The sequence below is a fragment of the Nyctereutes procyonoides genome, unplaced genomic scaffold, assembly GCF_905146905.1.
Source record: "Nyctereutes procyonoides isolate TBG_1078 unplaced genomic scaffold, NYPRO_anot_genome, whole genome shotgun sequence".
NCBI classification, from domain to species: Eukaryota; Metazoa; Chordata; class Mammalia; order Carnivora; family Canidae; genus Nyctereutes; species Nyctereutes procyonoides.
In genome coordinates, this window is record NW_026575132.1 from 23,560,535 (window position 1) to 23,582,882 (window position 22,348).

A 22,348-nucleotide genomic window follows, 5' to 3' on the forward strand; every position below is an offset into this window, starting at 1 on the left:
GGATCTACCAAACAGAAATAAGGCTACAGGTAAAAAGAAAAAGTCCCACCCCAAGTGAGTCACTAAGAACAAGACCAAGACTTAGTAAATCCGAACACTTGTCAGCCCATAAGATTTAAAGGGTGACCAATAATCAATCAATCAGTAGGAACCCGACCGCGGCTCTACTTAGTGGGAGGCAGTTGAATGAGGTTGGCGATGTTTTTCTACTCTAATTATCTGCCCAGCACCTTTGACTTTCGTCATCGCCACAGAGCATCTCACTATTATTCAAGTTAATAATTTTCTGTAGATCATCTCATTTTGTTTTTTGGTGGTGTTTTTCCCAATTTATTTTTTGAATAAGTACAACATTCACATGATTCAAAAATAAAGCGACAGGGCAGCCCGGGTGGCTCAGCGGTTTAGCGCCGCCTTTGGCCCAGGGCCTGATCCTGGGGTCACGAGATCAAGTCCCACGTCGGGCTCCCTGCATGGAGCCTGCTTCTCCCTCTGCCTGTGTCTCTGCCTCTCTCTCTGTGTCTCTCATGAATAAATAAATAAGATCTTTAAAAAATAAAATAAAATAAAATAAAAAAATAAAGCGACAGAAACAGAGGAACAGAATTCCTCCCCCGCTGCCCTGCTCCCCATCACCCCATTTCCACTCCCTTCTCAACTGCCAACAGGTCAGTTTCTTGTACAACCTTCCCAAGACTTTCTGTGCACAGATGACAAAATGCGAAGAGACTTATTCCGCCTTACATTTTCTTTTTTACACAAAAGTTTTGCAAGTTAAATAGCTGCTCACCTACATGCTTTACTTAGCCAGATACCGCGGCAATATTTCCCCGGCATGACACAGACAGCGCCCTCATTCCTGCTGTGTAAGAGCTGCGGGGTGTTTTCATCGTACGCATCTACCAGAATTTATTTAAACCAGACAGCCTATTGATGAATCTTTGGTTTTATTCCAATGCTTTGCTGTTGCAGTAGTGTTATCCCGAATATATCTCTACCTAAAAATCTGTATCTTGCTGGTTTTTTCTTCTGGCATCACTTCATTTTCCAGCCCACAAGACTTAACATATGTTGTTGGGTTGGTACCTAAGTGCTACGGACTGGACACGCGTGTCTGCCCAGGATTGGAATGTCGAGACAGGGGCTTTGAAAAGGTGGTGAAAGTTAACTGAGGTCGTACCTTGATCCAACAGGGCAAGTGCCCTAATAGGAAGAGAAAGAGACGTGTGAGGACATGGGGACGAGGCAGCCGCCTGTGTCAAGTTTCTTCACTCTCCACTTCCTCTTTTTCCCCTTTTGCGTGCTGTGCTCTTTGGAAGGAGGTCACTATGCACAGCCCACACCTATAGAGTGGGGGGCCCTGCTGCCCTCTTCGTGAGAGAGGATTATCCACAAAAATCACTTGGAATTCTTCTCTAAGAGAGATTTTTCTCTTCTTCCCCATTTAAGTATTTATTTGTATATTTATACCATATATATTGATATCTGATTGGATTTGTGGCTGTTTTACAGTTTGGGTGAGAACCTCATTATCGCTTTACATTGCTGTTCAGGTTTTTCCAGCTTTGTCCATTGGGAACTCTTTTAGGTGGTTCCTGTGTCCCTTTGACATACTCTTATGAATGCAGGTTTTTAAATTTTTTTTTTAAGATTTTATTTATTTATTACGGACAGAGAGAGAGAGAGAGAGAGAGGCAGAGACACAGGCAGAGGGAGAAGCAGGCTCCATGCAGGGAGCCCGACATGGGACTCGATCCTGGGTCTCCAGGATCATGCCCTGGGCTGAAGGCGATGCTAAACCGCTGAGCTACCGGGGCTGCCCGGGTTTTTAAATTTTTAAAAAATATTTTTTAGCACCTCCTTATTTTTTGGCATTATAAGATGTTCCAGGTTCATAATGCGTATATATGTATTTTTGCTACAGTCCTAGAATCAGCCATTTCTCCAAAGAGCCCTGGTTCCTTGTGTTGGAGGATGATATCAGAAATCAAGATCTAGAAGTCAAGATTTTCTGAGTGGGGAAAAATTAGAGAGGAAGGCAAACCATGAGAGACTCCTGACTCTGGGAAACAAACAAAGGGTTGCAGAAGGGGAGGAGGGTGAGGGGATGGGGTGACTGGGTGATGGGCACTGAGGAAGGAGGGCACGTGACGTGATGAACACTGGGTGTTATACTATATGTTGGCAAATTGCATTTAAATTTTAAAAAAAGGAAAAAGAAAAAGAAATCAAGATCTGGGTGTTAGGTGGTTTGTAGCCCCTGGAGGGTCAAGTCACATTTTTAATTCACTGACAGCATTCAGGACGCTTAGATGCTCAGGGTCTTCCTCTTCACCGCTGGCTAATGTCCATCAAAGTCAACTGATGACATCACTGTTTCCTCAAAAGGCCTTGGGGCCCCCCTCCCCTTTCCCCCCTCCCTCCCTCTTTTCCTTCCTCCTTTCCTCCTTTTCTTCTTTTCTTTCTTTATTTTTTAAAGATTTTGTTGTTAAGTAATCTCTACACCCAAAATACAGCTCAAGCCCACCACCCCAAGGTCAAGACTCGCATGCTCTACCCACTGAGCTGGCCAGGTGCCCTCCTTTCTTCTTTTGAGCTGTGGTCCCCGCTTTGCCTAAATCCTTCCTTCCCATCCTTCGGGCCTCAGCCCTCTGCCACCACCCCCACCCCAGCCTCCTTTTCCACATGCCTGTCTTGGTTCCTGGCTCAGAAAACTCAAGTTCAACAGAAGCCCAAGTTATTCTTGGAAAACAAATTCCACGGAGCCCAAGCAGGATGGGCTAGGAGGGGAGGACGCGTTTAGGCTCCATTCTTTCCTTAAACCTAGTTCTGCGGTTTGAACCCACAGAGCTCCACTAGCCGAGCTTTATCAGGGTTTCTCTGCCTTTTTAAGGTTCTGATACACGCATCGGGGCTGAGTTTTGCGATTCACAGCCAGAGCTGAACAGGGAAACCCGCGCCTGAGAGCAGCATCTGTGCGGAAGCGGGGAAGGTGAGCGGTACCTTGGGAGCACTTCATCCAGCTTCTCCTCCGTAGTTTTACACACGGCGAACCTGAGGCTCAGGGAGGAAGCAAATCCCACCCAGGGCTAGGTAGCTCATTCAAAGGCAGAGCTGAGTCTAGAAGAATTTTTGATCGCTGGTCCAGTGATCTTTCCACTGCTGGGTAAGGGCTCAGTTAAGATGTTTCTTCTTGGGGCGCTGGGTGGCTCAGTCGGTCAGGCATCGGATTCTTGATCTTAGCTCAGGTCATGATCTCAGGGTTGTGAGATCGAGTCCCATGCTGAGCTCCATGCTGGCCATGAAGCCAGCGTAACATTCTATTCTGTCTCCCTCTCCCTCTGCCCCTGTCTTAACGTCCCCACCCTGCATCCGTCGAGGCACCCACTGCACTCTGGTGGAGAGGGCAGCTCTGTTCTTCCAAGCTACACAGGCTTTGGAAGCAGCAGCACTGAAAGCCTAGCCTCACCCCTTAACAGCCATTTAATTTCAAGCAACCCCTCACAGTCTCCGTTTCCTTATCTGTAAAATGGGTCTAAGGTTGCTCGGGCCACAGGGGCGTGTTTCAGCTTAAGTAGAAGCAGGGATACGAAAGCACCTGGAACCTTCTGAAGAGATAACTGGCACTCGGCCTTTGTCCAAGGAACCTGAAACCTCTGGGATTGTTCTGTAGCTTCTCCCCTGGTACTTACATTCTGTGTCCTGAAACCAATGGAAAGCTTCTCCGTTACTCCTGCTTCCTCTACGCCCTACAGAGCTGGACACACAGCGCTCAAAAATTCTTGCCGAACGAAGGAATGTCACAAAGAGCAAAATCCCATGGGGGTGGGGGGATGGAGGGGCAAATGGTGTCCTGGAGTGTCTGTGCAATCTGAAGGGGAAGGCCTGCTTTCTGCAGGTGTGCGGGGCAGTGGGAAAGAGAGCAGCCAAGCTACCCTCTCATGTTACAGATGAGGAGACTGAGGCTCAGGGCAGGAGGGGATGACCTGAGGCAGCCCCAGGGAGGGCTCTGCTGATGGACCTCTGCCGGCTGGCCAGGGAAAGCCCGACAAGCACCCCCGGGCATGGGGCCCCCGAGCTTTCATGCGTTCCAGCCTGCCTGTCCCTGCGTGGGGCCCGGGCATGTTCACAGCTGAACAAGATGTGACAGGAAACCATGAATCAAGGGGAGGGGGTGAAGGCATTAACGACGTGGAGCTGACTTCTGAGTCTAAATCCCTCTCCCTCTCCTGCGAGCTTGCTCCGGCCTGTCCCTGCTTGGCGGAGTCTGGAGGCTGCCCTCAGCTCTGCCTCGCAGGTCGCTCTGGGAGCTGGGTGATAGGAGCCCGCGGCGGGCTCAGCACGCACAGGGCAAGGCAGAAACAGGCTGGACTGCTGCAGGGATGAGCGCCTTTCTGTAGCACGACTTTTCTGGAAGGGACATTTCCCTTGCGGGAAGTTTGCCTGTAAGAGGCAGCGTGGCAGTGAGCAGGGGTCGGCAGACTTTTCCTGCAGAGACCCGGATAGTAAACATTTCAGGCGTGGAGGCCCCATGCAATCTGTGCTGCGAATATTCCAGCTCTCCTGTGAAAGCACAAAGGCAGCCAGGGAATGCATACGGGAACAGATGTAGCTGCATTGCAATAAAGCTTTATTTATAGACACTGAAATTTGAATTTCATATACTTTTCGCCTGTCACAAAATATTAGTCTCCTTTTGAGTTTTTTGCCCCCCCACCCCCCAACTATTTCAGAGGGTAAAAACCCTTCTCAGCTTGAGCCTACAGAGACAGGCACAAGGCACATGGAGAGGGAGTTTTCGGGGCCCTGGCATGAAGACTATGGACTTGGGGGTCAGACAGCCTGAGGTTTGAGGCCCAGCTCAGCCGCATGTGTGCCACCTGACCTTTGTCAGGTGACAGGCTCTCTGAGTCTCAATTTACCCGTCTGTAAATAGGGGTCATAGCGTCTACCTCACAGGGTTTTGGTAAGCGTTGAATGAGACGGCGAGTGCAAAGCACCTGACATGGACGATTTGAAGTCCTTCCTCGGTGGAGGTGGTTGCTCCTGCTTTTACCATCCCTAAGAGAAGTCGTAACGGAGCCAACAGTGATATCCCGCTCTCCCTTTCTACCCAGAGCCTCCAAGGCCTACTTGGAAAGGCAGCGCCACAGGCCTCTCCCAAAAGCTGTAGGCCTCTGCTCTTGGCTACGTTGAAATCCTGTTTGTGTCTAGTTTACTTCAACTGAGCACATGCTCACCAGGTGCCGACTTTGGGCAGAGCTTAGGGCAAATCGGGTGTGGGAAGATGAACTAGGCCCAGTTCCCGCCAACAAGGTAGGTATCTCCTTAGGAGGGGAGATAGGATGCAGACCCAAGGAACCACAAATCGCAACCGCATGAGGAGCAAGACCGCCCAGGGAGGCAATCAGGCCCCCCCATTTCTTTTTTTTTTTCCTTTTTTTTTTTTTGGTGTAATTCCAGTTTTTTACTTAAAAAAATAAAAAAATAAATAAAAATCTATTGTGTTTAAGCCAGTGTTATTTTGGAGTTCCTACAATTCATTGCCAAACCTAATTCTACCAGGTAAGGAAATAAAGGTAGAGCGATTCCATTCTAAACGGGTAGCCCATGAATTAATTACATGGGCTCCGGCTTCAGCTTGTGGGTTATTGTTCTGGTCTCCCCTCGTTTCCCATGACCCCTTCCACTTTTTTATCTCTCTAAACCCCTGTGCTAGATGCCAGGTGCACCGACCAGAGCCCTCCCTTTTCTCAAAGGAAGGACACTGTCCTTGCTTCCAGGGCTGGGGTCCAAGAGCCTTTGGCTATCAGCCCCTTGAGGCCCCCCCATTTCCTAAGTGCCAGGCACTGCACTAACTTCTCCATGTCCTTACGTTAATCCTACGTTTGGAACCCCTCAAGGAGAGGGCTGGGATTCACCCCCGTTGATAAGTGGGGATATGGAGATGGGGAGTGTGGAGGCCCTGGAACAGAGACTCATAACCAGGCCTGGCTGGTGTGGGAGCCAGGATGCATCCCTGGAGCCCAGAAAGGCCATTCTGGCTGTGATGGTCGGTGGCTTCACGGAGAGAAGCTGGGAGGCTATCCCCAGGTGCTGTTGGGGGTGCAGGAGCAGGGGTGGGGGTGCAAATGTCCATTGGTGGGAACGTGGACTGCTCCAGGCATGCTTGGGGAACAGCCCGTGGCCTGCTGGGCCCGCGGCGAGTGCATTCCGTACACGGGTCCTGTCCCCTCCAAGATCTCTCTATACCTTCCTGCAGGACTGGGGAGGGACATGCCTGGGCCGGCCCTAGGCTCAGGGAACTGGGAACTTCCCTTGCGACGAAGGAAGACCTTCTCGGTCGTAAAACATCTGCCACGAGATGTATTCAATTCACCTGCTTTTTCACCTGCCGTTTCTCTCCCCACCTCCAGACTTGACTTTCTGGGGCCGAGGCCCCAGGCTCTCGGGACTGGGACGCTGGCCTGGACGCGGGTGTCTCCGCGGTCACCATGGGACCCTGAGCTGCTCACATCCCTGCTCTCGTCTCAATTCCCTCAAACATAAAATTAGGGGTTGGTGATCTCTAGGTCCTGTCCAGTCCCTGACCTTCCAAATTACGGCATACCCTCTCCTTGCGTCTCGGGGAGGCGGCCTTCGGGGCGGGGGAGTGTAGGCTGTGCAGGGCAGCCCCTCGGAGGAGACCCCTCAGCCTTCAGGTGGTCAGTGGGCCGCTTAGGTGCCCCTGCCCCACTGATAATCGGGTCACTCGGTCTGCATTTCTGGTGGTTTCCATATCCCAGTCCCTCAGCCATCCATCCATCCACCAGCACATCAACTTTTTAATTAGTTCATTTATTAGTAATTAGTTCAACTCGCCTCTGGAGCCAGAGTGCAAATCCCAGATCTGCCCGCTTCCAGACCCTGGGCGCGTAACCAAACCTCCCCGTGCCTCAGTGGCCTCCTCCGTGCAGCAGGGAATTTGCCTTACGGGGCGTGAAGGATTCAGTCATCCGTAGGAAGTGCTTGCAATCACCCTGGCGTGCTGGAGGTGTTCCCCATCATCATTATGATTACTTGACCTCAGCTCTTTGCCCCCACGGGGGGCTTGAACTCGCAGCCCGAGGTGGAGAGCTGCAGGCGCCACCGACAGCCCCCCAGGCACCCCCTACCCTTAGGATTATTGTTGAAAGTGTCTCTTGAGTGGCTGTTGTGCGCCAGGCACCGAGTCGGGAGCTTTCCCTACGTGACACGGCCCCCCGGGAGGCCGCGTTGGTGGGGCGCAGAGGGAGCCGGGGTGTGGGGGGCACCTCCTGCCCCTGTCGCTGAACATGCAGCTTGGGGTGGAGACCCGGACTCCTGCTGCCGTCTTGCCTTGAACTGCATAACCTGTCAACACACGAGCACCGTTGGCGGTGACCGGGGCGGCAGGGGAGGGGGGGCGGACCCAAAGACCACCACTCCCCGGTCACCCTGGAGCTGCCTGTCTGCCCCAGCAAACGGGAAAGGCCAGCCCAGGACGGATCAGGGTGTGAGGCTTGGACAAAGGGGGGCGCGCGGGTCTCAGCTGCTGCCCGGGCCTACCGGGCCTGCCTTCCTCGGCCCACGGCGGGCAGATGGGGTGCTCCGCTTTGGGCACCCACCGTGGAAATGATAAAATAGCAACACGAGACATGTGGATATCGCTGGAGGCCCAACTTGGCACTGTAGGTCTGATGGAAAGTCCAGCAGGCTTCTCTCTCCCGACCCTTTATCCCTGCTCCCCGGTCCCCACGGCAGGTGCCTGTGGGGGGCCCCGTCCCCTCCCGCTCTCCCCAGATCCTGCTGCTGTCAGCTCTGGCTCCCTTAGCCCTGCTCCTCCAGGAGACGTGTGACCAGGTGACCTCCCCCAAGCCATTGCAAGTCCCGGGACTCCCACATGTGTGCATAGGTGCACGCAACCCACTCTGGAGCTGCCCAGGGCTCCCTCCCAGCTTCCTTTTAAGTTTTAAGAAATTTTTCTTAAAGATTTTATTTATTTATTCATGAGAGACAGAGAGAGGCAGAAACACAGGCAGAGGGAGAAGCAGGCTCCATGCAGGGAGCCCGATGTGGGACTCGACCCCAGGACCCCAGGATCACCCCCTGAACCGAAGGCAGATGCTCAACCACTGAGCCACCCAGGCATCCCCCCGTCCCAGCTTTAACTCTTCGTTGAAGATTTCCTGCCTGCTGTCCACTGAACCTTCTTGAGTTTCTCTCTCCACTTTTCATGGGAAAAAGCACCTTCCTCTGTCCTCTGGGGTCCATCTCCTTCCTCCTTCAAGAGCCCAGCTTGCGGGGCACCCCCTCCAAGAGCGTCTCAGATCCCCGTCTTTGACTAGCCTTCTCTTTGTCCCAGTAGCCCAGACCTATTTCAAAGTCTGCTCTCCACACAGAAACCCAACTTTCTTAAAGATTCAGGATGCTTCCCCTGCATCCCCCCATCTCTAGGCCTCCCGGTCCTGTAAGCTGGAGCCCTCACGCCTCTGCACTTCTGGTGAGTTCCATGCTGACTGCAGACTCCAGGGTGACTTAAGTCTCCACTGGCCCTATGTCAGGGGCTGACCGGAACTCTCAAAACCCTCTTTCCCATCCAAGCTCTGACTCGCCTAATCTCAATTACTGGAAGCTTAAGACTCCACTTATGCCTTTTCCTTTAAAGCTTTTATTTTTTTTAAAAGTCACCTCTACCCCCCACATGGGGCTGGAACCCACAACCCCAAGATCAAGCATCAGATGTTCTCCTGACCAAGCCAGCCAGGCACCCCATTGCCTTTTCCTTCAATGATGGACTTTTTTGAGAAATATTGATCGACCCCGTAGACCCCACGTCTCATCGAGGTTTGCTGTATAAAGGCTCTGGAGTGGCAAGATGATAATGGCTTGGCTTTGCGTTAGGTCTCGTGTTTTATTTACTTATTTTATTTATTTATTTATTTATTTATTTATTTATTTATTTATTTATTATTTATTTATTTTTAGGTCTCGTGTTTTAATCTCTTTAAAGTCTTGTATTTGATCCCCTTGATGTTAAACCTGCATCTTGTAAAGGAAGAAACCACTGATTGCACTGCGCTGCCCGACTCCAAACCATCTTGGGCCTCAGAGCCGGGGAGGCTGAAGGGTCCTCAGGGTCCCCACGGCCACGGACGAGGCAACGGTGGTCAGCTCCTCTGTGTGGGCACCACGTGCTCGTCCCAGACTTGATTCTCCTAGTTTCTCTGAGGCTCTCTCAGGCCACTGCACATGGGGCACCGTAACCAGTACCATGGACTGGGGGTGCGTCAATGGCAGAAATCACTGGCTCTCATTCCAAAGGCAGGAAGCCTAGGATCAAAGTGTTGACAGGGTTGGCTTCTCTGAGGACTCCTCCCTGGGCTTGTCTCTGAGTCTACATAGGGCCCCCCCTCTGCAGCTGTCTGCATCCAAATATTCTTGTTAGGACCCAGTAACGTTGGATCAAGACTCTATCTCCAAATACAGCGACATTCTGAGGTACCAGGGTTAGAGCTTCAGCTCATGAATTTGGGGGGACACAATGCAGCCCCTAACACCTTCCACTTTTTAAATATACACTGCTGGGTTTTAGGGAATCCTGGACCTTCAGGCTCCCGAGAAGACATTCCTCCTCTGTCAAAGGGGGTTGGTAAGGATAGTGACGTCTTAAAGTTCCCGTGAAGATGAGGTGCCTATGAGGCTTGTTGGAGGTGGGCGTACAGTAGGTGCTTAGCAAATGCTGGAGCCATTTCACTAAATAAAGGTGACAATGATGCTGATAACACCACTGTTATTAGCCGATGTCTTGGTCATAATAGATTTCCTTTTTATAGCCCTTGACGAGCATTCTGCTCATTTCTTTTCTTTTTTAAGACTTATTTATTTGTCAGAGAGAGAGAGAGAGAGAGAGAGAGCACTCAGCAGAGGTGACAGAGGGAGGGGCAGAGGGAGACAGAGAAGTAGACTCCACTGAGCACAGAGCCTGACCTGAGGCTCAAGCTCATGACCCTGAGATCACCGCCTGAGCCAAAACCAAGAGTCAAATGCCTAACCAACTGAGCCACTCAGGGGGCCCCCCTTTTGCTCATTTCTTTTGAAAAGAGGCTGCCTCGTGGCTACCCAGCATCCCAAGATTCAGGTCCAAGGCACTCCCTACTCCTGTGAGGACTTTGAGGTGCTGACAGGAGGAGCACCGGGCCCGCCCCAGCTCTCCCATCTCCTCCTGGTAACCAGGAGGCCCCGGGGCTTCCTTAATCACAACTCACTCAGGCATCTGCCTTTGACTTCGGCACCTTCCCCTGAGCCGTGCCAGTTGCCTGGGGCACTGCCAGCCCTCCCAGCCTGCCAAGCTGACTCTCTTCCATCACTCAAGTGACCTGGGAAATCCCATCTCCCCTCCAGCAATCCAGCAAGATGGATCACAGGAAAGGTGCTCCCGTGTGAGCACTCAGCCCCACCACCCTCCCCTGCACATGCGAGGATTGGCTCGCACTCAAAGCCCCTGCTCATAAAGGCCTTCTGCTCCAGACTTTCTGTTTATGTGTATCCAAGTGTCCATCTCTGTCAACATTTTTTCACCTCTTAAATTGTAGGGCTGGGTCTAATTCCATTCTCTGTCCTGTGTGTTACATGTGCATAGACATGCCCGGTAGAGAGGCTGGGACTCCACAGTTTACAAAGCAGTTATGCATGAGCACTTTATCCCTCTCTCCACCCTGTTTCTCGCTCTGCGCTTTTGGGTCTGTTGTTTCCCCTTTGCCTGGAAACATGTCCTCTGCCCTGACCTCTGGTGGAAGCCTGTCCTAAGTCAGGCCTCAGCCAAGGTTTAGAGATGCATTGCTGACCGTCCCCAGTTGGGCCAATCCCCCTCCTTGATGGCTCCACTGTATCTCTGGTAGCATCTTGGCCGTCCTTACCATCCTGTGCCATGATGTCCTGTTTGGGCAGCCTCCCCGGCTGGACTGGAAGCTCCTTGAAGTCGGGCATGACAATTCATTTAGTTTTGCCTCCCCAGTGCCTAGCATAGTGCCTGGCTGCAGATGAATGGAGCCTGTGAGTTCTGGGTTCTGAGCCCTGGCCGTGTTGGTCAGTGCCTTTCATGGCATTTTCCGTTTGGCCTCACCTCTTCCTTTGTCCTGTTTTTAGCCTAATTCCTTTCAAGGAGCTGGCATGGGACTCTGAGCTCATTTTCATGATTGCTTTAAATATTTGGGGCTGTTGGCATGCCAACACAAGGACCCACGCTAAGGAGGGAGAGGAATTCTCTAGCCCTCTGGGTCCTGCCCAAACACAAGGAATGTGCCAGAGACAGGGGAGGTTCTAAGAAAGTGCCAGATCGGGTCAAACTAAACTGCTTCTCTACCTGGCTGCGGCAGCCAGGAATTTTGGCAGCAGACAAAAACGTGAGAAGACACCGATCAGGGGTCGGGGAGGAGGGGGGCTGGGAGCACGGGAGGGACGGCATTTGGGGAAACCCACGAAGAGCCCTAGATGGAAGTGAAGGGGTGGCAGCAGCACCCATCTGGAGATGAAGTGTCCATGCCCAGAAACGGTGAGGAGGCCCCACCCCTACCCCAGCAAATGCCTGGGTGCATGGACTGTCCCAGGAGCCAGTTTTGAAAATCAGATAGATAGGAGGAGACTCTGAAAGTCTTGTCGTGGAAGACCTTGGGAGCCACACAAAGAAGCTCATGAGCATCTGCGTAAGAAGAGGCCTCCCAGCTCATCCCCATGCAGCCTCCATCACTGTATAGACCAGGAAACGGAAACCCAGAGAGGAATGGGATAACCAAAAAGAGCACACCGTTTATGGTGCTAGCGCTAGGCCTGGAACCCGGGTCTCCTTCTTTTTCCAAGACTTCTAGCTGCTCAAGGGCTGGAGAGAAGCAAGAATTAGGTTCTTCAAATTTCTCCTAATAATCGTTATAAACAGAATAGAAAGCCTAGCTCCTGCCTGGTGAGCTCTTGCTACATGCCAGGCATGGTGCTAAGTGGTTCACGCGTTTGATTAGAGCAGCCTGATAGATATCCACAGCTCCATTTTAAAGATGGGGAGGTTGAAGGATTTGCCTAGATTAACCAGCTACTGAGCGTTGAAGTCTGGATTCCAACTGGAATTCAACTGGAGGTTGAGTTTTTAATAGCTCCTTTCTAAAACTTTTCCTGCCCAACCTTGACAGATCTCAAGAGACTGGGTCAAAGGAAAGGTGGCCTGGAGCTTCTAGATGAAAATGCAACATCACAGCCCTCCTGACAATGAGATTTTAGGCAGATGGATGTGGGCATCTGAAGGAGTCTTTCCCAAAGCCTCTCCAGTCCAAATGGAATTTTATGCAGCCGTACAAAAGACATGAACAGAAATCTCACAGAGGAAGACACAGACATGGCCAACATGCACATGAGAACATGCTCCGCATCACTGGCCATCAGGGAAATACAAATCAAAACCACAATGAGATCCCACCTCACACCAGTGAGAATGGGGAAAATTAACAAGACAGGAAACCACAAATGTTGGAGAGGATGCGGAGAAAGGGGAACCCTCTTGCACTGTTGGTGGGAATGTGACTTGGTGCAGCCACTCTGGAAAACTGTGTGGAGGTTCCTCAAAGAGTTAAAAATAGATCTGCCCTATGACCCAGCAATTGCACTGCTGCGGATTTACCCCAAAGATTCAGATGCAATGAAACGCCGGGACACCTGCACCCCGATGTTTCTAGCAGCAATGTCCACAATAGCCAAACTGTGGAAGGAGCCTCGGTGTCCATCGAAAGATGAATGGATAAAGAAGATGTGGTTTATGTATACAATGGAATATTCCTCAGCCATTAGAAACGACAAATACCCACCATTTGCTTCGACGTGGGTGGACCTGGAGGGTATGATGCTGAGTGAAGTAAGTCAATCGGAGAAGGACAAACATTATATGGTCTCATTCATTTGGGGAATATAAAAAATAGTGAAAGGGAATAAAGGGGAAAGGAGAAAAAAATGAGTGGGAAATATCAGAAAGGGAGACAGAACATAAGAGACTCTTAACTCTGGGAAACGAACAAGGGGTGGTGGAAAGGGAGGGGGGCGAGGGGTGGGGGTGACTGGGTGACGGGCACTGAGGGGGGGCACTTGATGGGATGAGCACTGGGTGTTATGCTATATTTTGGCAAATTGAACTCCAATTTAAAAAAAAAGGAATTTTATGCAGCCATAAAAAAAAAAAAAAAAAGATGAGACCTTGCCATTTGCAACACCATGGCTGGACCTAGAGGGTGTTATGTTAAGTGAAATAAGTCAGACTGGGAAAGACAAATGCCATATGAGTTCACCTATATGTGGAATTTAAAAAACAAACCAAATGAATAAACAGATAAACAAAAAGCAGAATTAGAACTATAATACAGACCTATAATACAGAATTAGACCTATAATACACCTGACAGAGGTGGCCAGAGGGGAAGGAATGAGGGATGGGCAAAATGGGTGAAGGGGAGTGGGAGAGCCAGGCTTCCACTTATGGAGCGAATAATTCATGGGAATAAAAGGTACAGCACAGGGAATATCATCGATGGTATTATAAGCGTGTTGAGGGTGACAGGTGGCAGCTACACTTGTGGAAAGCACAGCACAGCATATAGACTTGTTGAAACTAGTGTAACACCATGTGTCAACTCTACTCAAATAAAAATTTCTTAAAAAAAAAAAAAAAGCCTCCTCAGTCCAAAAAAGCCCTGCTGCTACAGGAGTAGAGGTAGACAGATGACCCCTGGTGGGGCTGCTGATCCAAGAGCAAGAGTGAGGTATGAGACGAGGGAGCCCACAAGAGCAGCTGCGCAGAAGGAGACAGAGATTCCTGACTCACTTCCTGAGCTGGCCGCTGACTTTAGAGCTCTCTTGCCTTCGTACAAGAGGACAACAGCCCTTCGGAATTCACCACTTCACAATTATAGAGCAACTTCAAGCACACAAAGGACTCACTCCCATGGTCTCATTGGATTCTTACAACACGGCAGGGTAACTATTCCCACTTTAAAGGCCAGCAACTGACCCAGAGAAGTTAAGTGACTTGCTCAGAATCACCAGCCAGCCAACAGCAGTGCACAGACCAGAACCCAGGTCTTTTGAACCCTCCATGGAAATCCTTTATTTTGATGCCACTTTGTTGCTGTGGACAAAGGAGCCAGGAGAGATGCTGCCGGAAGCTGCATTGTTGTCTCAGAGGATGACGACCCCACTCCCAGCTCTACGCTTGCCCTGATCAGGCTACAGAAAATCCTCTTCCTTTTGCTTCAGGGAAGGCCATGTGACACAATCCTAGTGAATGAGGCAGGAATGGAGGTCTCCCAGGCAGCCTATGGGAAAACGTCTCTTGTTCCTACAGAGCCACGGGAAGGGGCAGTCCCTCTCTTCCTCTAGTTGCTGTCATGCCCTGTAACATGATGGCTGGGACCACTGCAGCCACCTTGCTGCTTGGAAGAAGCCAGTGTCTGGAAGAGACATGAGTCAAGAGGCAAGAAAGTCTGGCTCCTTGATGACATCACTCAATCAACACTGAGGCCCGTCTGCCTCAGACGGCACATCCCAGACATCAGATTTCGGATATGGCACACTCAAGAAAATAAGACTCAGGTGACTTTGTGTCTCCTTATTAAGAGTTAGAATAATCTCCCCTGAAAGATTCCTAGCGGAGCGCCCTCATGACTTTTTGACAAGTGCCCTGGGAATGCCATGGCATTATTATTACCTGGGGGTAAAAATAGCAAGCCCTCCACAATATAACTTTTATTATGTACCAGGCACTCTCCTAAATGCTGCATCCTAATGTTTTAAAAGAAATACTATTAATATTCTCATTTTATACAGGAAGATAGGGAAATAAAGAGTTTAGGCAATTTACCCAGGGGGCACACAGCTAGGAAGTAGCAGAGGTAAGTTTTGAACTCAGGCCGCAGCACCTGTGTCCCTAATCACCACTTACTCCAGTTAAGAACGAGGTCAGCCTCCCTGGAGCACATGACCATGTGAAGGAGAGGTGAGGATTTGAACAAAATTTAACTTCTGTTAGGAAAGAGGGAAAGACAAGGAGATAGGAGATGCTGGCTAGCAACAGCGTTTGCTACAGTTGACCCCACTGGCTACACTACCTATAGATTTCCTTTCATGGGAGCCAAATATTCTTGTGGTTGAAACCAGTTTGAGCGTTTCTCAGACCGTTACCTGAAGCGCAACTGTCCTAAACTAAAATGGGTTCTTGTTGCAGGCTAGATCAGAAAAGCCTTCGGGGAAGAGAATGATTTGAGGATGGATAGGACTTAAAGCGAATGGACACCCCAGGTGAAGAGAATTGCAAAAGGAAACGTGCAGAGGGAACAGCTTGAACTATAGAGTAGGGTCAGGCCTTTGAGGTCCTTGAACACCAAGTGGAGGAGTGTGGGCTTTATTTGGGTAGTGAGGACCCTTGAGCAGGGGTGTGGCTGGGGGTCTAGAGTGATCCATCCTAAGGTCAAAGAAAGGAAGGAGTGCGCAGTAGGAGACGGCTGGTTGACAAGAGGATTTGCCTTATGATAAAAGTTTGGACAAGGGAGAAAGTGTTGGAAATGGCGAGGGGGAGACACTCTAGGAGCTATTAAGAAAAAATGATGGATTGGTCTGAGGACAGCTTAGATGTTCGAGGAGGAGGAATCCAAAGTATCTTTGAAGTTTCACGCTTTGGTGACAGGAAGATGGAAACCAAGAGCTTGCTGGGAAGAGGTTGGATGAGAGGGAGCAGGATATGGTGGGTTTGACATCAGGCTTGAAGATTGGAGACAATGGACACCCACACGGAGATGTGGAACTGGGACATTCATGAGGAGTGAGAACTCGACGTGTCAATGAGCAAACTGAGGATGTGGGTGGAAGGGATGAGACCTCCAAGAAAGAGCCTGTGGAGAACAGAGAGGGGGCCACTGAGGCCGGGACCTGAGGTAAACTCCTAGCGTAACTTGGTCCCGGAACAGTGCACACAACAACAGACTCGGAGGCAGATCAGAGACGTTGAAGGAGAACCCAGGAAGCATGGGGACTTGAGGGCTTCAGGAAAGAGGGTCAACAGTGCTCAATCCCTCAGCTACAGAGAAGTCTGGGTTTGTGAGAGCAAGCATCTTGGGTATTTTAAAAGAAGAGACTTGGAAGACTGTGGACAACCCAACATCTCTACAAGCTGCTCATGGGCATGTCAACTGGGATAATCCCTTAGAAGGCCAATTGGGCAAGATGTTCCCAAGGCCTTAAAGATGTATAAAATTGCTGATCCAGACCTTCTTCTTCAAGGAACATAACCCCACGGGCATAATAACTAAAGCTTGACTGCTTCCTCGACCCATGACACAGTGGCCAGGATGGCATTGTTTTAAGCACTTTATATTTAATCACTAATTTAACTATCAGGGCAACCCTGTAAGGTAAGCATCATTAATACTTTTCACGGGTAAATCGTCATTTTACAAACAAAGAAAACGAAGCCAAGAGAGGTTACGTCATTTGAGCTAAGGGAGCGAGATCCGGAGAGAACAGCTGCAAGGCCCTTGATCTTAACCACCAGGCCATCCTGCTTCTTGAACCCATTAGGAATGAACACAGCGTTGCCCCCCTGAGGGTGTTCATTTTAGCGTTATAATAACAGGAAACAATCTAAATGCTTAACAGCTGGAGGTTGGCTAAATAAAGTCTGACTTCCAAACGAGAGCATGATGCTGTATAGATGTTAAAAATCATGTTATAAAAGAAACACCCAATGACATGGGAAAAAGGTTGATGATACATTTTTAAGTGAGAAAAGCTGTTTTCAAAACAGTGTGATCTCAAATATGAAGAAGAAGATATTTGTTATTACTCACATATGTGTACACTGGCAGATGGATCTGGCTTCTGTACGGGACTGCCTGTGCCCCCACCAGGTGCCCTCCTCCACCCACCTTTGCCCAGCCCAAGAGCCCAGCGCCATGCCCCAGTCTCTCTGTGGTGGTCATCCTCATGCCTCTGGATTGAAGCGCTGTGCATTTTAACAATGATAAGAAGGATGCGTGGCAGGGTTCAGCGCCCCAAATGTCATCGTTTCCCTTAAGGTCCCTCCTGGAATAGTTTCTTGGTGAGGCAGGATTCTCAGGGAGTGTTGACAAATGGAAATGGTTGAGTAGAGCTCACAGGAAGAAGATTTCAGATGTAGGGTACCATGTCCGAAGAGATGGAGAGGAGAGGATGCGCCCCTCCAGGGGAGGGGGTGCTGGAAAGTACCTGAAAGTGGGGTGTCCTGATCCTTGGACCAGGGAAGGTTGGCCCGTCTCCCCAGCCCTGGAGTCACCAGCTCTAATGCAGGCCTCTGAGCTCCAAGATGATTCAGAAGCCCCACTCAGAAACCTCTTGGCTTTCTGTCCTGTGCTTCACCCCAGCTCCACAGCCATGTTCAGGCAAAGCCCAAAACTGAATGCTTAGAAAAATATTTAATTGAGATTCCTCCTACGGTGCTTATTTCTGTCTCAATAAGGCCTTGGCATGCCATGGGTAGCTAAATATATTGGCTGTTTCCTCTCCAATGCCAGCCTAGTTTTTTAAGTGTTCCCAAGTACATCTGCCCAGTTTTCTCTTAGAGAAAATCTACAGCATTAGCCCTCTGTAACCCAGAAGAGGGGGAAAAAAAGAAAACCATGGAGGAGGTTAACTTACTTAGAGAAGAGAAACCAAGGGATTTACGTCTGTGCAGGGTACGTATTCATTTGTTCATTCATTCATTCATTCATTCATTCAGGAACCATCTATTGAGCTTCTCTTGAGTTATGAGCACTGTGCTTCATGTGGAGACTGAACAGATTTATGGAATTGGACCTGGTTCCTGCCCTCAAGGTGTTCATGGTCCAGAGCAACCAATCATATAGAGTGTTAATGATGGAGGATGAGCAAAACAGAGCTGAAGGGAGGATCTGCAGTGCCCCAGAGTGAGGATACATGGAGGCCATCTCCTAAGAGCATCTCTACCTGTCCCAGCAGCACCTAGGAGTTGGAAAGGGGGAGAGCTCAGCAAAAATATACGGACCCATAGGATTTACATGCATGTCACATTAGTTTGGGGTCAACAGCACGGGCACTTTTCTCAATAGAATTCTTCTGTTGGGTTTGGTATTTGGTTCTAAAGAAGTCTTGAGCACAATTTTTCCTCTCAAAACTTCGGTTTCTTTGTCTATAAAATAAAATACATTATTGCAGGCAGATGCTTTATAGCATTTTTAGAAGCACAGGATCCCTTTTGTAAACAAAAGCATGAATGGAACCCTAGTAGATAACACTGGTAACATCTGAACTTCTGTGGTTGAGGCAGGGGTAGGAGACCCAAAACTAATCCTGACCTACTCCCATTCCCCATTGAGACACCTCATCGGGATTCCAGAGGTCCCTGGGCCGTAGGGAACGAGTTAAGATGATGTTTCGGGCTTTTTTGGCTCTAAGCCAGCCTTCCATGTTCTCTCCTCACCTCTGGGAGAGGTGGTCCCTGCACCTGCAACCTGGGAGCCCTGGTGGAGGCTGGTGGGAAGTGGTCTTGGCGTGCTTGGCATCATCAAGTTCAGGGAGTGGTCGAGTCACGGTTCCTGTAGTGAGGGAAGGAAGTTATCAGCTGAAAGCAGGAGGACTGTTGGCAGTCTGAGAGCACCTTCTAGAGGGCGCTGGCCTCATTGACTCATGTAGGGCTTCTGGAAGCTGATCTAGGGGTGAAGTGTCCTTTCAACATGTCAAGGTCTTTAGCGTCTACAGGGGGCTTCATTCTCTGCGCTATCGATAACGCAAGGTAGAGAATGGTCCCCACCCATATCCCATAGACGAGGGAGAGGCTAGTGTGTTTGTCTTTTCCATGAAAGAGCACCGAGACTTACTTTTGAGAATGTGGTCTATCCCTCACTCCTCAGACTCCTGGGAAGTGCTTTCTGTTCTCTAACTCTGACTCATTTCATTGATGTGCATTACTTCCCCCTGCATTCATCTGTTTCCTTCTAGTTCAGAAAAGTCTGAAGTTGGATTTTTTTTTGCTCTTCTTGACATGGTGTAGAAGGCAACGGAAGTATTAGGGGGTCTTGAATGAATGACCTGCAGGAGTTTGTGGCAGATTTCCACCCCTGTTCACAAAACACTGCTTTGGTGATCTTGGCAGGAGGCTGGCGTGTGGACACGAGAATTTTAGGGTGAGGGTGATTTCCATCCCGGGGAGCCTGTAATTCCTCAGATCTTATTAACATAGGGGCCGAATACCAGACGTTCCTTTGGGTCTGCGTGCCGATGCTCTCAGCCGTTCCTAGCAGCCTTTCTCCACTGGTCTGGAACCTTTTAGGGCATTCCAAGCCCCCGCACGTCTCCCCCCCGCCCCGGAGCTGGCCTGTAGTCAAGCATCTTCACACTGTGCTGCTTCCATCTGGAACTCTCTGCCTCGATTCCCGACGCTGGCTGCCTCCAGGCCCGCTGGCTGTTCGGGTGCCCAGAATCCCACACAGCAATGCTGGCCGATGAAGTTCCGGTAAAGCGCAGCAGATAAGGGTGGGCTTCTCCGGGGGCAGATCGAATGGGCCAGAGGATGCGTCCAAGGTATGTGGGTCCGCTCATCGAAGGGCACCTTACAGGACGAGAAACAACAAATTCCCAGCTGGGAAGAGAAATCCGGAATACACGTAACTGACGAAAGATCTTAGGGAAGAACGTCTCCAAGTTTCCTTAGGGTTCTAGGGTTCTCTATGGAGTCTCCTTAAGACACGAGCCTTTCCCCGACGTGGAGTCGAATTCTCTCCAGAAGCTCTCATTTTCCTGTTGCAAAATTACTGTATTGAATGAGCAAAAAGGGGAAGGGAGTCTGAGCCCTTTTAGGGGACTGCTGGCTGACGATTTCGGGGACTCAACGAGGACCTGGGAAACACAGGTGTGACACGTGCCCCGGCCTCCTCGTCCTGCCCCCAGGCAGACCCAGTCGGGAACCGGGCTGAGGTTTTCGGCTGCAAGATGCTGGGAGAGAGGGAGAGGAGGGGTAGAGGGTAGGGCAAGTGGGAGCAGGCTCTGCGCCCCCGACACAGGTGGGGGGATGCGCCTGCCCCCCCACCTCACCATAAACCTGCCCCAACTTGGCCCCATGGCTTCCTTCTTCAGTCAATCCCCTTTTTGAGCCCCTCCATCCCTGGTATCGGCAGTGAGCTTCCCTGCTCCTCCTGACTCCAACCGGGGCTCATCGGGGATCCCCCTATACCTCTCTCCCCCTCCAGATCCCAGCCACTGGGGGACCTCACCCCTTCCCTCCTTTGTGGGTGATTCTCCTCACCTCTCCCGGGGCCTCGTGTCTGGGGAGGGAGGAGGCCGCTCGCACCCCGTGCCATCAAACTCTGATCTCATGATAGCAGAACCTGCAATTAAGCCCGTTTCCGATGAACTCATGCCCACCTGCTTCCGCCTGGCCTCCAAACATCGCCACCCCGCGGCCCTGCACCTTCCCGCCAGGGCACTTTGTGTGGCTCCCCCTTCCATGACTTCTGTCCCCTGGCCAGTCTTGCCGCTCTCTCCTCAACCCCTCAGCTGGATTCACCCCTCAGCACCTGGGCCCCAGCTGCCAGCCTCGGCTCCGCCGCCCGCTGCCCATCCTTTGAGGCCCATCTGGGTGAGGCCTGCCCCTTCGTGGCCTCACGCTGGACGTGTTGATTACGACCCACCCCCCGTCATTCGGGCAGGGGTTTTTGTGCATTACGACGTGTTGCCATTTCAACAAGGTTGTAATCTTCTTGACGGTGAGGATGTGGTGATACCTGTTGGAATGAGCTCTCGGCTGCACCCAAAAACGGATGTGGGAACGAGGAAATGAACATCTAGCAGAGGCTTTAAGACGTTATCTCATTGAATCCTTTCAACCCCGAGCGTTGGATAATTTTTGTCGGCGCTTTGTAGATGAAACCAAAGCGCAGAGGAGTATTTTTACATCTATAGCTGGGAAACGGCTGAGTCAGGATTGGAAGCCAAGGTTGCTTGATAACAAAGCTTTCCTCACTCCTCCGTCTCTTTATTCTGAGTTGGGGCAGAGGGCGTTTCGTTAATGGGTGGACTCAGACAAACAGCCTGACACATAAAGCCGACGTGCGTTTAGAAGCATCGCTACTGGGTGACGGGCCCTGGGGTGGGGGGGCACTTGACTGGATGAGCACTGGATGTTATGCTATATGTTGGCAAATTGAACTCCAATAAAAAAAAAATAGAAGCATCGCTAGCGTTGAACATCGTACATGGGTTTCTTCTATTCCCAACCTGAAAACTCGAATCCCAGATCACTCTACTCCAGAGCTTGCTTTGTTGTTGTGGTGGTGGTTTTTTTTTTTTTTTTTCAAAGAAGCTAAGAGCAAGTTTTATGACTGATGATTTTAAAAACGTTCTGTTTATTTTTCTGGAAGCATGAGTCTTCTAAAATGTTTGCTTGGTAAGAGATGGCCTGGGGGTGTGTGATGTGGCCTCTGCACTGACCAGCCAGGGAGGAGGCTGCGGTCGTGGTGTTGTCTCTCTCTCTCTCTGTCTGAAGGCCAGTGTGGGAGCAGGAGGTGCTCCTGCACTTGCACGGCTGTAGGTTATCATCAGAGGAACAGGCCCGAAGCATTCTGGAGCTAGAACTCGGGTACATACTGGGCACAGCTCGGCCCCCTTCCCAGGTGTCAGAAATCCCCCCGAGCCCCAAAGGGAAGTGTTCTGTTTGGATGAATTGGATCGTGAAGAAAAGAGAGAGGGAGAGAGAGACAGGGAAGGGCGGGAGATGGAGAGAGAGGGAGAGCGGAGGTGGAGAGAGAGAGTGAGCAGAGAGAGAGAGAAGGAAGGAGAGAGGGAGTAAGGAGAGAGGAGTGAAAAAGAGGGGGATAAAGAGAGAGAGGAGAGAGAGGGGGCACTCACACACTAATGAGGACGATAAAGAAAATGAGCAAAGGAAGAAGAGGGGCCGAGGAAGTTGGAAGGAAACTTCGTGAAAGGTTTTCCCTACAAAGTGGGTAGAAAATGCATCTTGTGGGACGCCCGGGTGGCTCAGTGGTTGAGCATCTGCCTTCCACCCAGGTCATGATCCCGTGGGATCGAGTCCCCCATTGGGCTCCCCGAAGGGAGCCTGCTTCTCCCTCTGCCTGTGTCTCTGCCTCTCTCTGTGTGTCTTTCATGAATAAATAAATAAAATCTTTAAAAAAAAAAAAAGAAAGAAAATGCACCTTGAATCTCCAGAATTGGAAGGGAAAGCCATTTTTGTATCAAGTGGCAGCCCTCCTCTCCTCCCTTTCGTGTCCCAGCAGGATGAAGACAAGGCCGGTGCTTTGGGACTTCGGCTGAGCGA